The sequence below is a fragment of the Phyllostomus discolor genome, chromosome 8 (genome assembly GCF_004126475.2).
Source record: "Phyllostomus discolor isolate MPI-MPIP mPhyDis1 chromosome 8, mPhyDis1.pri.v3, whole genome shotgun sequence".
Lineage (NCBI taxonomy): Eukaryota > Metazoa > Chordata > Mammalia > Chiroptera > Phyllostomidae > Phyllostomus > Phyllostomus discolor.
In genome coordinates, this window is record NC_040910.2 from 32,709,429 (window position 1) to 32,723,964 (window position 14,536).

At 42.3% G+C, this 14,536-nt stretch overlaps 1 non-coding gene across 1 annotated transcript; it reads right to left on the reverse strand.

Annotated features, from left to right (window-relative positions):
* Positions 1 to 256: 256 nt before the first annotated feature.
* On the reverse strand, positions 257 to 384 carry LOC114504439. The gene has a single exon (XR_003685208.1). It is a non-coding gene; the product is annotated as a U4atac minor spliceosomal RNA (small nuclear RNA).
* Between the last annotated feature and the right edge of the window lie 14,152 nt (positions 385 to 14,536).

The following is a 14,536-nucleotide window of genomic DNA, read 5'->3' on the forward strand; positions in this document are numbered from 1 at the left end:
TATAAGGAGGCTAATTTCCCTGTTCAAAAGATTCCAAAGCTTCTCACCATTTGTATTATTAAATCTTAACTCCTCATCCTGGCATTCAAGGACCTTTATAATCTGTACCTTAATCTCTCCAACCATACCTCCCAAATTACTGAAAGTTGAACTGATCCATCACAAATGTCTTACATTTTTTCCCTAGGACTTTTGCTTCATGCCAGTTGCCCCTTCCTTCCAGTATATCCAAATATTTTTCATCTCTTTTTTTCTTTTTTCCAAAAATCGCACCAAGGCAAAGCAGAGCCCTAGCTGATGCGAGTGTGTTATTTAGGCGTTAACAGCACTGCACTCACACTACACGCTCATTGGACAGTGGTGCAACCCAGAGAAAAGGGTGGTTATTATTCATTTTTAAATATTCAGCCCAGATTACTCTTTCTTCTTCAAGGCCCAACAAAAAACCCCAAGTATGATGGTGTCCATTTGAATCATTATTTTGGAAACTAATCATGTACTTAATCATTGATTTTATTTTCTTCTGTTAGATTGGGAATGGCTTTGTGGAACATTCTCAGTGTTCAAAATCGAAGGGGTACAAAAGTATATACAGAAAGTGTCTTCCTCCTAACCCCATCCTTCACCTGAATACCACCAACGTTATCAGCTTCTTGTGTGTCCTTCTAGAGATATTTTATTAGAAGCAAATAAAATTTGTTGGTTTTTAAATATGTTTAGCATTTTGTATCAAACAAAAATGTATCTGTTTATTTCATTCATGTCTATTTAACACTTTATGTACTTAAATGTTGTCTGCCTGTTTATAAAGACCGTGTGTCTTGGCTTCTTTACAGAAGTGTCTGTCACAAATGTTCCTCGACTGATTTTGAAACTTTTGCTTTCAAGTTTGGAACAGACTACTCAATGGTAAGAATGAATCTCTACTACCTTCCTCTTCAATGAAGAAGGATTAAAAAGTGAGGAGTAGGGGTTTTTCTTAAACACTCCTTCCCCATACACAGCCTCTAAAGGGAAATTAAAGCACCACTAATCATTTATGCAGATGCACATTGTTCCACTGCCACAGTGTAATGTGTTCCAGATAAGGCCCACGTTACCCTGTTTCCTTTGGTTCTGATGCATATGTTGATACGAAGATGAACGGAATCACTGATTTGTAATGGGTGATTCTGTTTCATTTTAGAAATCTCCCATTTCTGCAGCATTCCGAGTTTGCCGAATGTGTGTTTGCACTGAAAGTTTGTTTCGTAATTACGTCCATCCCACTTCACCTTGCACACATTAGAAATGACATGGAGCCCACCCACCTTGTTACTGCTTCCTAAGTGCCCTATCGTTTCCTATAATTATTTTAAACATATATACCAAACTCTGAAGTGATAAAGCCCCAAGATGTTTTTCTAATTTAAAGTTATAAAATAATACCTAAAAGCCAAGGATGAGAATCAATGTAATATTCATTTGTGGTTAAACACAGGACCTAGTGGTACTAACCTTAAATATTCCCCAGTACACAGTAAAGTGCATGTTTGTAATCAAATGGTTTATTTGATCAATAGAGAGCCAAAGCAGATAAGCTAAATCCCTCAAAATGTATTAGTTAAGAGTCTTTAACTATCAGATTGGTTATATTTAATGCATCAAGTTTACTGGAAAGATGCCGGATATTTCCTTAACATGACACTATGCAAAACAGAATCTTAATGTATACTCCATGCATGACCCTTGAATTACAATATTCTTCCTGGTTAATCTTGTATTTAAATCAATACTCAGGGTTTAATTATTCATTGTAAAGGCCCAACTTTTGTTAATAAGAATATCTTGAACCAATAAATAAAATTTGATTTTCAAAAAGTTAGTCTAGATTATTTTTATCTACACCAGCACTCATACTTTTAAAAATTAGAATATTTTTCCTTGGAACTCCATGAAAAATTCTAGTATTTAGATATATGAATTTTAGTAACTCATTAAATCACCAGAATTATAACATAGTTCTAGTTTATGCTATTTTCTTAATGGCGTATTTCTTTCCAACTAAACACACAGACAAATAATATTTTCACAAGTTTACTTTTATTCCTAAGGGCATTTCACCTAACACAGTCTCATAAATACACAGCAAAATTCACAGTAAACTACAAAATATTCAGGTGTGAGTGAAATTAAGTAGGCTTCAATAATTCTGATCCATCACAAAGACTGGGTTTTTTTTTAATCCTCAATTTTGATACACTTTGTTTGGGATTATATTTCAAACTTTGGGTATACATTATCATCAGTTGTTTGAATATACCAGCTAAGAAATTAAGTAACATTTAACAGTTAAATATATTATTCAAGTGAGATGTTAAAACACTGTTAAGGTAGGTCGGAAGCACTTAGTTTTGAAAGGCATGATATATAGCTAGGGAAGTAAGTGTACCCAAATAATTATGCTGTCTTTGAAAGAGTGGCCTATTTATAAGTCGAACAGCCAATGAGACTGGGGTAGCAGTTGTCAAATTTACAGGAAGTAATTAAAGAAGCGGAGAGTCTCTTCTTTTACTGGTTGTTTCTGGATTACATAGGGATTATGAAGAGAGACAAGAAAAATGACAGACCAACCGAACAGCCCATCAAACTTTCTACTAAGAAAATTATTTTCCTCCACAGGTAAACTTTGCAGTTAACAAACACTTATTGCTTTTATTTTACACTGACTGTGACTTTACACACAAAAACATTTGATTTCTACATTTTAACAAAAACACAGGGGTGTTTATTCCCCAAGAGACTTGTTCCTTATTTCACCAGCATTTTGTAATCTTCTCCATCTTCAATTCCCTTGGTTTGCTGCCATCTGGCATTCTGCCTTTGATTTTATGAATAAGGTCCCCAATTGTTTCTGCAGCTGTTATCAGTGCAGTCTGACCTGTTGCAAATGAGGAAAACAGAAAACAATATCTCCATGACTCACAACATTTCATCCCTGTGGCTCTCTTCCCAGGCCTTGCATTGTGGTTACCTAGCGTACATTCCTCAACACAGATGCTGACATTACTAGACCCTTGGTACAGGAAGATATAAAAGTGAATCCCTTCTAGTAATCATTCTTTATAAACATATTCGTGAATCAATGAGTCTGGGATCTATTAATCCTATTCACATAATATCTGATTGTTCTCATTCATGATCAAAATAATGCTTCTAATTATATAATTTCTCTCTCCTTCCAGTTGTGTCCTATGTCTGTAGTGATGTCTGTATCTTCTATGCTGACTTCATGCAATATCACAACTTTCAAATTGTCCTCCCAGGAGCCCAGGGGGAGACATAAACATGTTGAGGGTGGTGAGCTGCTACTGGCCTAGTTCTTGATTACAGACCCATCTCCTTCCTTTCCACCAGGGCAGTTTTTTTTTTCTTAATTCATTTCATGTATTGGGCCTCTCGGTAAAATTCCATTTGAAACACAGGTTTCCTACAAATTGTGAGGTTAAGTGAGTTCACTCACTACTAGGGCAGACCCAGGCTACTTCAGGCCACAGTTAGATGAGATATTAGTGTAGCCAAAAGGGTCTTTATCAGCAACCTTCCCCCGAACATCTGCCCTTGTGGCAAAGCCACCTAGAATTCCCACTTTCAGTGCCACCTCTTTTATGGCATTGAAGACATCAATCTCTGGGGAACTGTAATAGATTGGACAGGAGAACACATTAAGCCGTCCATTAGCACTTCCATATGAATAAGTTTATCTATTGACTCTTGGGCCTGGAAGAAAATAAACTAGTGAGTTTTATTGGGGGTGGAAGGTGGGGGTAGAGAAACGTTTTCCAGGTCACCACTTCAGGGAACTGTAAGTTACTCTGTCACTGGGGAGTGAAGGAGACGAAAAGAAAAGCTACGGAAGCCTGAGCAGCAGAGGGCAGTGATAAGAGAAGCCTAGGCTCTGAGAATTTCGCCATGAGAGTGAAGGGTTGATGCCAAGGAGAGGGTGGGGGGCCGTCCTCGTCTCGTCCTCTCCTTGAGCAGCAGCGCTCCTACCTCCAAAGCAAAAGAGATTTTCTTTTTCTGATATGACTACTTTATTCTTCTGACCATGTCGACTGTAAATATTTTTGTTTTTATTGAATTTTACCCAAAAGGAATTCTGTTGCCACCAATGCCAAAAATAATGCCTAACATATATTCATCCGGACTTTTGTCTCTTTCAGAAAACATGTTATCCACTGTTCCCCAAACTCATGCAAGAACATTCTCAAATGTGTGCACAAAATTTGTTATACACATTGATGTCTAGTGTTCCTATTTTTTTTTTTCATAGGAAGTTATTCATCTAGGGTACAAAGGTAAAATGTAATATCATAAATTCTCTAATTATATTTCCCTGCAGCAAGGTATGGGCAGAGTACTTAACTCCCACAATTTGTAAAATAAATGAGGAAAGGGCCTACTGGGTCTAGTTTTTACATTACATTAAAGTGATAAGTAAAATTGAGTTATAGCTATGACTCACTATGTGTAAATTATTATTCCACATCTCCAGGCCTGCACTGGAGGAATTTTCCCTTTAAGCATACTTCTGAACACACAGTGGTTCTGTGCTTCTGAACCGAGAGTGATCCCTGGTTAATTCCAAAGCCCAGTTTGCAGGCAGCTTAACTTTACAAAGGGAGAAGGCAATAAGACTGGATTTTAGAAATACTGTGTGAAGTTCCAGTAAATGTCAACTTCAGATGAGAGTGGGAGCTAAAGGGGGGAGGGGTGGGGAGTGGTGGCAGAGAAGTTTAATGAAATGAAAACAGAACTTTTCCAAGAATATTCTTACCAGTTGTCCCCACATGTGCCTATGAAATTTTCAGATACACATAGTAGTATTGCCTCCTAATCCTTTATGGTTGAAAAAGCGCTTTCACATGCATTTTCTCTTTTCTGCAGGCTGTGATTCCTGAACACTCCTAGACTCAACAGAAAGGTATCCAGGATGCTACTGAAGGCGGAAGAATAGCCCAGTGGATGCCATCGCCCTTCAGAAGGCACCACCTCCCTGGGAAGGGACCCCGGCGGGCACCTCCAGGTGCGCAGGGTCCACAGCTGTGCCTGTGTTTGCGCGCTCACTACGTCTAGTGCGTGTAGCATAGTCACGACACAAGGAAGGTACCTTCTTGCAGGTAAGAGCTTTCTCTCCCACACAGTCTACTGGTCGCCTCTTTTCCTGGTTCCGTAAAGCCAGCCCGAAGCGCACCTTTCTCAAGTTCGTAGCGCTACCCAGGATGCAGACATGGATGTCTTGCTGACTTAGCCATTCCTTTGATGATGAAATAAAATCAAGCCTGCTCTCGGCTCTTTGATATGCGGCTGCGTCCAGGGTGTTAAGGCTGCTCGGAGCCCGCGGCGTCCGCGACGATTCACTGCGTCCCCGTCCCCGCTCCGTCTTCCAAGGTACCAATGGTGGCCGCAACCCTCTCCTGTGCGTTCTGGGTTTCTTTTTCTAAAGCTCTGTTTACACAAATTGCTTCTTCCTTTCATTAAGTAACCAAGATTTATTTTCTTTTCTCTCTGTGTCAACCATGCACACATTCAGTGCTGTAGAACCAGTCGACGTTTTGTGTTCTTATTTATTTTTATTTCTGACAAGGCAGATTCATATCAAATAGCAAAGTCAGAGAAAATAATCAAACAGCTCGTGGTGGGCTCTTTGCCTTTGTTTTAATTCCAGTTTTTCTTTGCTGATCTTAATTCTCTTCTTTATCACGAAGCAATTAAATCAGGATCCTTGTGAGCTGGCGCAAATGCAGGTCGGTGGAAGGGAGGCCTGAGGAAACCTTCCAGATCCTGAAGGTCCCTTGCCTGGCTGTGAAGTGGGCAACTTCCCTTCCTACCGAGGAGGGAAGGCTCTCTGTTGAGAAATAGAGAGAGTGATTGAGAGACCTCCCAGCGAAATGAGTCAATGCCTGCAGAAACCTGGCCAGCCCTGGAGGCCACCAAGGAGCCGCTGATTCTTCTCCCGGCAACACCTACATCCCCGGAAAGCAGAAGCAGAGTGAGACCCCAGGCAGGTAGAAGAAGAGCCAAGCAGGCCCTGGTGGAGAAAGAAAAAACCCTTTCCCACTGAGGAACGTGACCTGCTTTTTGTTTTGGAGCTGGCCTGGTGTCACTGAAGATCTGTGGGGCCTGCACTCCTCAGAGGACACTGAAAACAGTGAATTGTTAACTCCAGGAGTTGAACCATGACCAACACCAGTTAGAGTGGTGTGAAGGATCCTTCTCCCCAGGGCCACCTGGAGGAAAATGGACTTGCAAAGGGAAAGAGGAGGAGGGTGCTTCACCTGTGATTTAGTGCATCAGGTATACTGTGGAAAGCAGTGTGATTTAAACTCCACAAGACAAAGAAACCTCTTAGATGGCAAAGAGAGATTTCAACCAAGTGGCTGGGACTGTGCCTTATGCCTGTATTGAAACCACATACATCCTCAACCTGGCCAGGTAGCTCAGATGCGTGGAGTATTTGCAACTTCAGTCCCTCCTCAAGGCACATACAAAAATCAACCAATGAATGCATAAATAAGTGGAATGATAAATCTCTCTCTCTCTCTCTCTCTCTCTCTCTCTCTCACACACACACACACACAAATTAGAAATTTTTTTAAAACCCACATCCTCTCAGCACCCTTATCCTCCCCTCTGGAGTGAAAGCTATAGGAAAGGTTGTTTGTTTGTTTGTTTGTTTGTTTAATTGCTGTGCCCCCAAACCCTAGACCAGTGGGCATTAAATAACTATGTATTACTTGAATGGTAGAGCATTAGAAGCCCTCACACACCCACCACGCCCGAAACTGTGGGACTTACAAACCAAGGCCAGTGAAAGAAGACAGAGACAGGGACTGGAGTCTTCTGTACCCACGGTTTTGGGAAGAACTGGCCACCCAGGAAAATTAACTCCGACTTAACAATGTGTTCACCAACTCTTTATGACAAAGGACAGGAGAGTCACCCGTGAATTGGGTGCCCTAGGTGGGGCAAGGGTTTGAGTGCTCCTAAGGACCCTCCCTCGGCTGCCTGGACAGAAGAGATCCTGGGGACCGGTGGACTCAGATGGAAGGCAGCATGAACATTAGCTCTGAGAAGTTTGTACGAGCAAAACTGCAGGACCTTCAAACTATTGCCTAAGTAAGGGAAGTGTATTCATGCAAAATAAAGCTGTTAAACTGATTTTTGGGAAAGGGCTCATTTAGCTGGGAGGTCTCTATCTGGTAAGAGAATTGTTGATCCGGGTCCTTAGGGTTGGTTGAGACTCTCTCTAGGCTTCCCCGCTCCGGGTCATTATGAAAAGAGACCGCCCCATGGCGAACGCTAGTCTAGACGGTGTACTCCCTCGATGCCACACCTAGGGTTCGGTTCCGGAGGCCCGCTCCTGGCCCCCCGCCATGTGCATCACAACCCTTGTGTCCAGCACCCGCCGGAGGCCACGAGCCGCGGCTGCCTTCAGGTGTGTAAAAGGGACTCTCCCAGAGGTGAGTTGGCCAGCGTGAGCCCTTGAAAAACGCTTTGGACCTTCCGCGGGCAGGACTTCTTTTGGAACCAGGACGAAGCACATTTCCCCTAGGTTCTCTGCTGTGGGGGGCTGAAGAGGCCGGCCCGCCGAATTAGGAGCTGCTGCAGACACAAGCTTTGGAGCGCCGGGTCCGTGTGGGTGTGCCTATCTCCAAGTGCAGCGTGGCGCGCCCAGGCTCCGGGATCGCTGTGTTAGACGCCAAGAAAAGCACCTTTGGAATTCATCCTTCCACCGGTGGGGAGAGGAGCGTGTGGAGAGTCCCTGAGTTCAGGGTGAAGGGGAGGAGGCGAGGGGCAGAGAACCTGGAAAATGGCCATGCGCTTCTGCTGAACTTGGGTGATTCGGCTTCGATATGAAACGGCAGCGACGCTGGGTGGTTTCCGTCCCCTCTACTCACTGGCTCACATTGATCCCGGAGCTAGTTATTGGTGTTAAACTGGTACGCGGGTGGGGCAATTCATTAGGCAAGAAATGGATTAGTTGTTTATTATCTATAAACATTCCAACCACAGCAACCAATCATAAAACCGCGGAAGGGCCTATAAAACAAAGCAGCAGTGAGGCCTCCATGTGGGCAGTGCGGGCTCAGCAATTGTTCCGGGTGATCAAGGGTCCCTTAGAGAGAGAAAGGGAAAGGGGTGGGAGTGGACAATGACGCGGCTTGTGGGGAAATGACTCCCTAGACTGGGAGTCACCACCTCTCTAAATCCAACGGGGTAGGAGAGAAATGGAGGTGAGATGGGAAGGGATGAGGAGAGAAAGGGAGAAATAACCGAGTCATTAGTGAGGCCGGTCCCAGCAATAAAAGCTATTGACTGGACGGGGAGGGCAATTTAGTCTTCGCTTCTCGGTGAAATACTTCGTCACTCGCCGGGAAAGCAGCCTAATAATATTTTATGAAGGGAAAAAACAAGTTTAAAACCGACATCTTTCTAGTAGCAGAAATTCACTTTTAATTGTGGCTGAGATTCTCTTTAAACTTCTCACTTGGGATAAAACATTTTCTAACAGGAGCTAGTATCAAACAATTAAATACTGTTGTAAAGTATGAAGTCTGCTGGGTTTTTTTTTTAAGCCAAATAGCTATTTTGCTTCTTTAGTTAGGTATTACTTAAGACAAGTTCTAAACTTTTCACTGCTTATTTGACATTTCAGTGTAATAGAAACAATGATCTAATATTTATGTGGTTTCCTAATAACCAATTCAAGAATATTGTCAATTTGATTCAGGACCTATTATTCAGAAATCAAGATTTTGGTAAACTGCTTAGAGTTTAACAAACATATTGGCTTGGCAATTTATTATGAATAAGTTGTAGAATCTCTAGTAGTATACACACATGAGAGATTTCCTGTTTTTTAGATTTCTAAAACTTTTTATTGAAGTATATCAATCCAAAAAGGGACACAAATCATAAATGAAAGCTTGATAAATAGTTAAAAATAATACTCTTCATGTATCTACCTAGATCAAGAGAAGAACATTGCCAGCATCCCAGAATGTCCCCTTATTAAAAAAAAAAAAGAACAGAAAGACAGACATTTATTAGATTTTTGTTTGGGAGTATTTTTTAATAGTTGTTCATCAATTGCTCAGATTTTTTCGATGTCAGTACCATGGATTTCCACCCCCCCACCCCCTCCCTCTTGTCTTCAAGAAAATAGAAATAAAATGCTTTGAGCTTTCCTGTGTTGAGGAGGGAACAAAAACAGCCTCCCAATCTTTTTTTCCCCCTCCCTCTGGCAACAGGCACCCCTTCCCCCAGCTTTTCTTGTTCCGTATGGAGAGACATAACAAACAAACGATTACATGTTGAAAAACACATCTGAAAACAGAAAGGTCACGTTACTACCGAGTCCTGGGAAACATTAATCTGGTGTTTGGAAAACAGTTGACAGTTGAAGGTTGGAGTTTCTTTTCTATTCTTGGAGAGAGAGAGAGAGAGAGAGAGAGAGAATATCTGAATGAGAATAAAAAAGTAAAAGTCAATATTTTGTGGCTTCTTTGGAAATAAATGCTTGGGGTGGGGGAGGAGGGGCTGCTAACGTTCTAACACAGATTTCAAAACATTATCAAATAAAGGAAACTACAGGGACAAAGAGAACCTGAGGGGTGGCTCTAGTTCGCCAAAGTGTGGAGGTGTGTGAGTGTGTCTTTTCCTAAAGTAATGAATGTGAATAGTGAGAAATAACCACGATAACATCAAGACCTGAACGCCTGAGGGGAGAGTTTGCTGGACGAAAACCAGTCCCTTTTCTAATAGCAGCGTATGAGAAGGTGAAAGTTGATTGCCTGACCACTTGCCTCACTGTGGCATTTCTCTACGCCCGCGCCCGCCCCCCTCCTCCGCCGTGTGCCCCAGTCTCTGGCTCTGCGCGGAATTCCTTTCCCTGACTTGGATGGGCGCCGGGAACCCGTCACCCAGCGGCCCAAGTGGCTGGGAGGTGAGCTGGGTGTCTAGCGCCCTGACATCTGTCTGAGAGTGCCTGAGACTCCTCTCATCTGAACGTGTGAGGTAGGATGAGAAAGAAGATCTGAAGTACATTCCTGAGCCAATAACTGGAAACGTCACCTTGAAAATTGTGGCGATTAATTCCCATGAGAGCAAACAGGGAATCCTTCTTTACAGGCGGATCTAATCCTCTTTAGATCCTCCCTCTAAAACAGAACGAATCTGCGTTGCAGGAGGTGGGGGGTGGGGCAGGCAGTGAGAGCCGGAATCAAGAGACTAGGAGCAAGCAGCAATTTTTCTTGAGCTTTCAGTGACCTTGAGAATGCCACTTTAAATTTGATGGGCGCAGGACTCCCCATGCACAAAATGAAATCTGATGATGCGCTCTTGCATTCTTTGACTCTTGGACAATAATCAGGTCATCCAGAGCAGATGTGGTCAGTTGCGAGAATCTCCCCCAGCACCTTTTGCGTGTCAAAGTGCAAGCGCGCGTTTCTGGAGCCAAGGAGATTCATGCAAAGATTTGGGGCAAATACTCCGTCTGGGTCGGCAAATTTCACGACGAGATGGGACAGTTACCCTGCCTAGGGCCAACGCGGCAAGGACGCGCGGGATCGCTGTGCCCCTGCTGTTCAGGCTGACAGTGATTTATGCTCTGGTGACACAAGTCGGCCATAAACCTGGGTTGTTAGACTGGATTTGGGAGCTGCGGCGGAGTTAACGCAGGACTGCTGAGCCCAGAGGACTGATCCTCCACCCGGCACGCCTTTCCCCAGCCTCCCAACTCCGCGCTCCAGGGCGCAGAGTTTTCAGCTTTTCCTGCTTTGTTGGATTCGATTTCAAACCCCTTGATTGACTGAAAGCATGTCCGTCCACCCTTGGACCTGTCTGCCCAAGTCTGGTGCGTGTCCTGGCGGCCGCGGGCTGCGCGAGCTCCGGGTGCAAGCTGCTGCCAGGCCACGGAGCGCCAAGGCCCGGCAAGCGGACGGTGGGAACGATCCGCCCTAGAGTTCAATGTGAATCGCCCTGGTGGTGGAGGGAGGGGGGTGGGCTCTTTGCCCAGGGAATGAATTATCCTTGATCATTTATTTTAAAACGTGAACTCCTCCAGAACCTAGCAGCTGCTGTGGCCATAGCCCCAGCTCTAGGCAAGCAGCCAAACTGTGCTCTCTATGAAGGAGCGAGACTGGTTCCATCCGGTTACAAATACACTCTTTTTTTTCCCCCCTCTAGCTAGCAGATCCCGAGGCACTTCTCTCGCCATTCACAGTCCACAATTCTCAGCAGGCTGTGTCACTGAAGCTTGCTGCAGCCTCCACAGACGTTGCAAAGCCCACGCCTCCTCCCGGCAGGCCTCGGGTGGGGACCGCGGGACACCTAACGCCGCTGGTGGGTGCTGACTTGACCCTTCCAGGCTCCTTCCCGGTTCCTTTCTCAACGCAGCAGTTCAAAAATTCACTTTTTAAAACTATTTCCAAACAAAATCAGACGACTAAGCGATTACAAAGAATTTAACTGAAGTCAGGCATCAATGTTTTGGCAACATTGTCCCTTGAGACTGAGGGAGGGAGGGGGTATCCCCCCCTTTACAATTCACGCTATTTCTTTCAACTTTGTGGTCGACTTGATTCCAGAGAGCGACGCGGACACGGTCTTGAAACCGAATGGAGCGTAACGCGCGGCTCCTCTCCGGCTCTCGGCGGTGAAGCCCCCGGAACCCCCTCTGCACAGACAGCCCCGCCGCCGAAGCGCCGCCGCCAACTCTGGGCACCAGGCCCTGCAGTAGGGAGACGGCGAGATAAGATGCGAGAGTAGCGCGGAGATGAGGTCTTGCAGTCTCGGAGGAATTCAGCCTCTGCTTCCCTGCTTCGCCTCTGTTTAGCTCACACCGTCCCGCCCCCACGCCCCCTCCCAACACGCACCTGGAGGGAGAGGAAGTGCACGCGGAAGACAGTGGGAGAAGCGACTCCATCCCCTCCAACCCCCAGGCGATCAGAATCTCTTAAAGCCACGAGATTTGCTTAGTTCTGGTGGAAGTCGCAGAGGATGCTAATGAGACACCTCAACGGTCTGGCACTGCTATGCTCAGAAGGGCACAACCCTCATTCATAAATACTACTCCAGATACGTTAAAGACGTTACATGATTTTTATTCCCTTTGGAATCTCCGGTGGTACACCTAAGATGCTGAAGGAGATCGGAAGGGTTTGTGCTAGTCACGTGACAGAACACTGTTAAAGTGAAAGGAAAAAAGGAACCAAGAGTTTTTAAAAGAACACAACAAAACGCTCACATAATTTTATGAGAACAGTTACAGTGAAGAAATTACATTCCCAATTTAATAAAATTTAGTTATTTTAGTCGTTTGCACAGCTTTTCTAAATTGATGTTTGATTGTAAAACTTTGCAGAAAATATATTGCTCCCCTATCAAATTATAACGCCAGGGCAGCAAATAGTGTATTTGGCTTTTAAACACATGCAGTTATTTTGAAACAAAATGTTTTTAACTACCTGGAACTTACACAAAACACTAAGCACACAGTTGTATTTTAGAAATTATTCCAATACATTCTCCTCTATGAAATTGGAATTTACTCCATTTAAACCAAGAAAGAACAGCTAACTCTTTGGGTTAAATATTTTTTTCTGAATTCCTCATGTGACTTGGAAAGTCATAAATGAATATTTGTAAGAAATCATTAAACATCAAGATTAAAATGCTACATGATTTTCCTAGTAAAACATAATTTATAATTCATAGCTGATCATATGAAACTTATTTATAAATTTTGTACTTTTATGAAAAATAATTCACTTGTCATGTGTATTTTGTAGCAAAATGAGAGTCTTAGTGTTTAGTTTCAACACACTTGTAATAACAATTACTTTGTTTTATTTTATATCTTTTCAAAGCCCCTCTCCCAAGTGAGATATCTTTCTGTTTAAACAGCAAATTACATCAAAATATAAAATCTGAAGGAATTAGCTCTTGGAAAGTTTTTTGATAACTTTAGAGATTATATTTGTTGTTTTTTCTATTTCTAATGCCCATAATTTATTGTACATATCTGAATCTATACTTTGTGTGACCTTCACTGTCCTTTTTCCACAAAAGTCATGTATATTAAGCAGGCAGGGAAAATTAATTTTAAACTCATTTATTTTTAAAATGTTACACATAGTTTGAGGTAAGTAAACTACCTCAGAATTTTTGTCACAATGGTAGATCAAATATAAGTAGTGAAAATCACCTTCCTACTTTCTCTTGATTTAAAAAAAGAAGTTTGTAGAATTCTCTGGTCAGACTACATAATCTGTGTCCCCAGTAGTTTTTATAAAAAATATTAATATTTAGACCATAGGACTAGCTTTATCCCAGTTAGGGAGATCTTTTGAAAAACACAAGCATAAAAGTAAAAAGACAGTTTCCCCGCATATTCACTCTCCAAACTTCCTATCCCAATACAGCAGAAATAATCCTTTTATTCCATTAAAATGGTCACTAACCTCATAATGATAAAAGAACGTTTTAAGCTCTTACCTGAAGCAGTCTTGTCAATGTAGCAGGAAGAGAACTGGGGCTGTTCTCTGCAGCCGGTTACAGTGCCAGGCTCTGCACTGTTTCGTCTTTGTGAAGGCTGAAGTAACAATGTATGACTATTGCCTCCTGGGACCCTTATAACACGGGATAGATAGCTGGTTCAAGTAAATGCTGTAGACCTTGACCCAGGGATATAGCAGAGGAACACAAATGACTTCACATACACTAAAAACATAATTCAAATATTATTCTAAAATGTGTTTTTCTTGTGTATGTTATTTTGTATGTACATGTGAATGCTATATCCAATAAATAGATAGGTAAGATGTGATTATAAAAACATTATTTAAACCTTTTTTCCCCCACAGAGCAGTAGAAATCACCTTAGAAGCAACTTCCATTTCTGAAGTCTTTGAAATGTGGATGTTTCTCATTCTAAAAAGTTTTAGACTTCTTAAAAGCTGCCATTTAAAAACTGATGTTGTTTGGTAAGTTACATCTGTAAGGTTACATTTCCTGTAGATTCTGTCAAAATGAAGTCATTGGCTGCCTGGGATTTAATATTTATTTAGATGTGTGTGCCTATTTGTTTAAAACTGAGAACTTTGGAGAGAGTTTTAATTCTATGCAACATAAATGAGTTTTATCTAACAAATGTACATAGTTTCAGCTTAAAAGAACCAAGACTGTATCTCAAAAATGTATTATCCAAACATATTAGTACATTGCCAATCTAAGATCAGCTTCATATGAAAACAAAATGATTAAGTTCTTTCAATTAACTAAAAGTATACCATTGTATATTGTATGTATACATATTTTGCTGATTTTAAAATGCAAAATAATCCTCCTGAGAAAGAAATTTGAAGTGAATTACCTAATTATTTTTCCAGCCCAAATTTTAAGGTGCTAAAACACACAGTTTTGTTTTTTAAAACATTTCCAAAGAAATTCTCCGAAATCAAAAAGACATCAGAGGAACCCTCTCTCTAAAAAG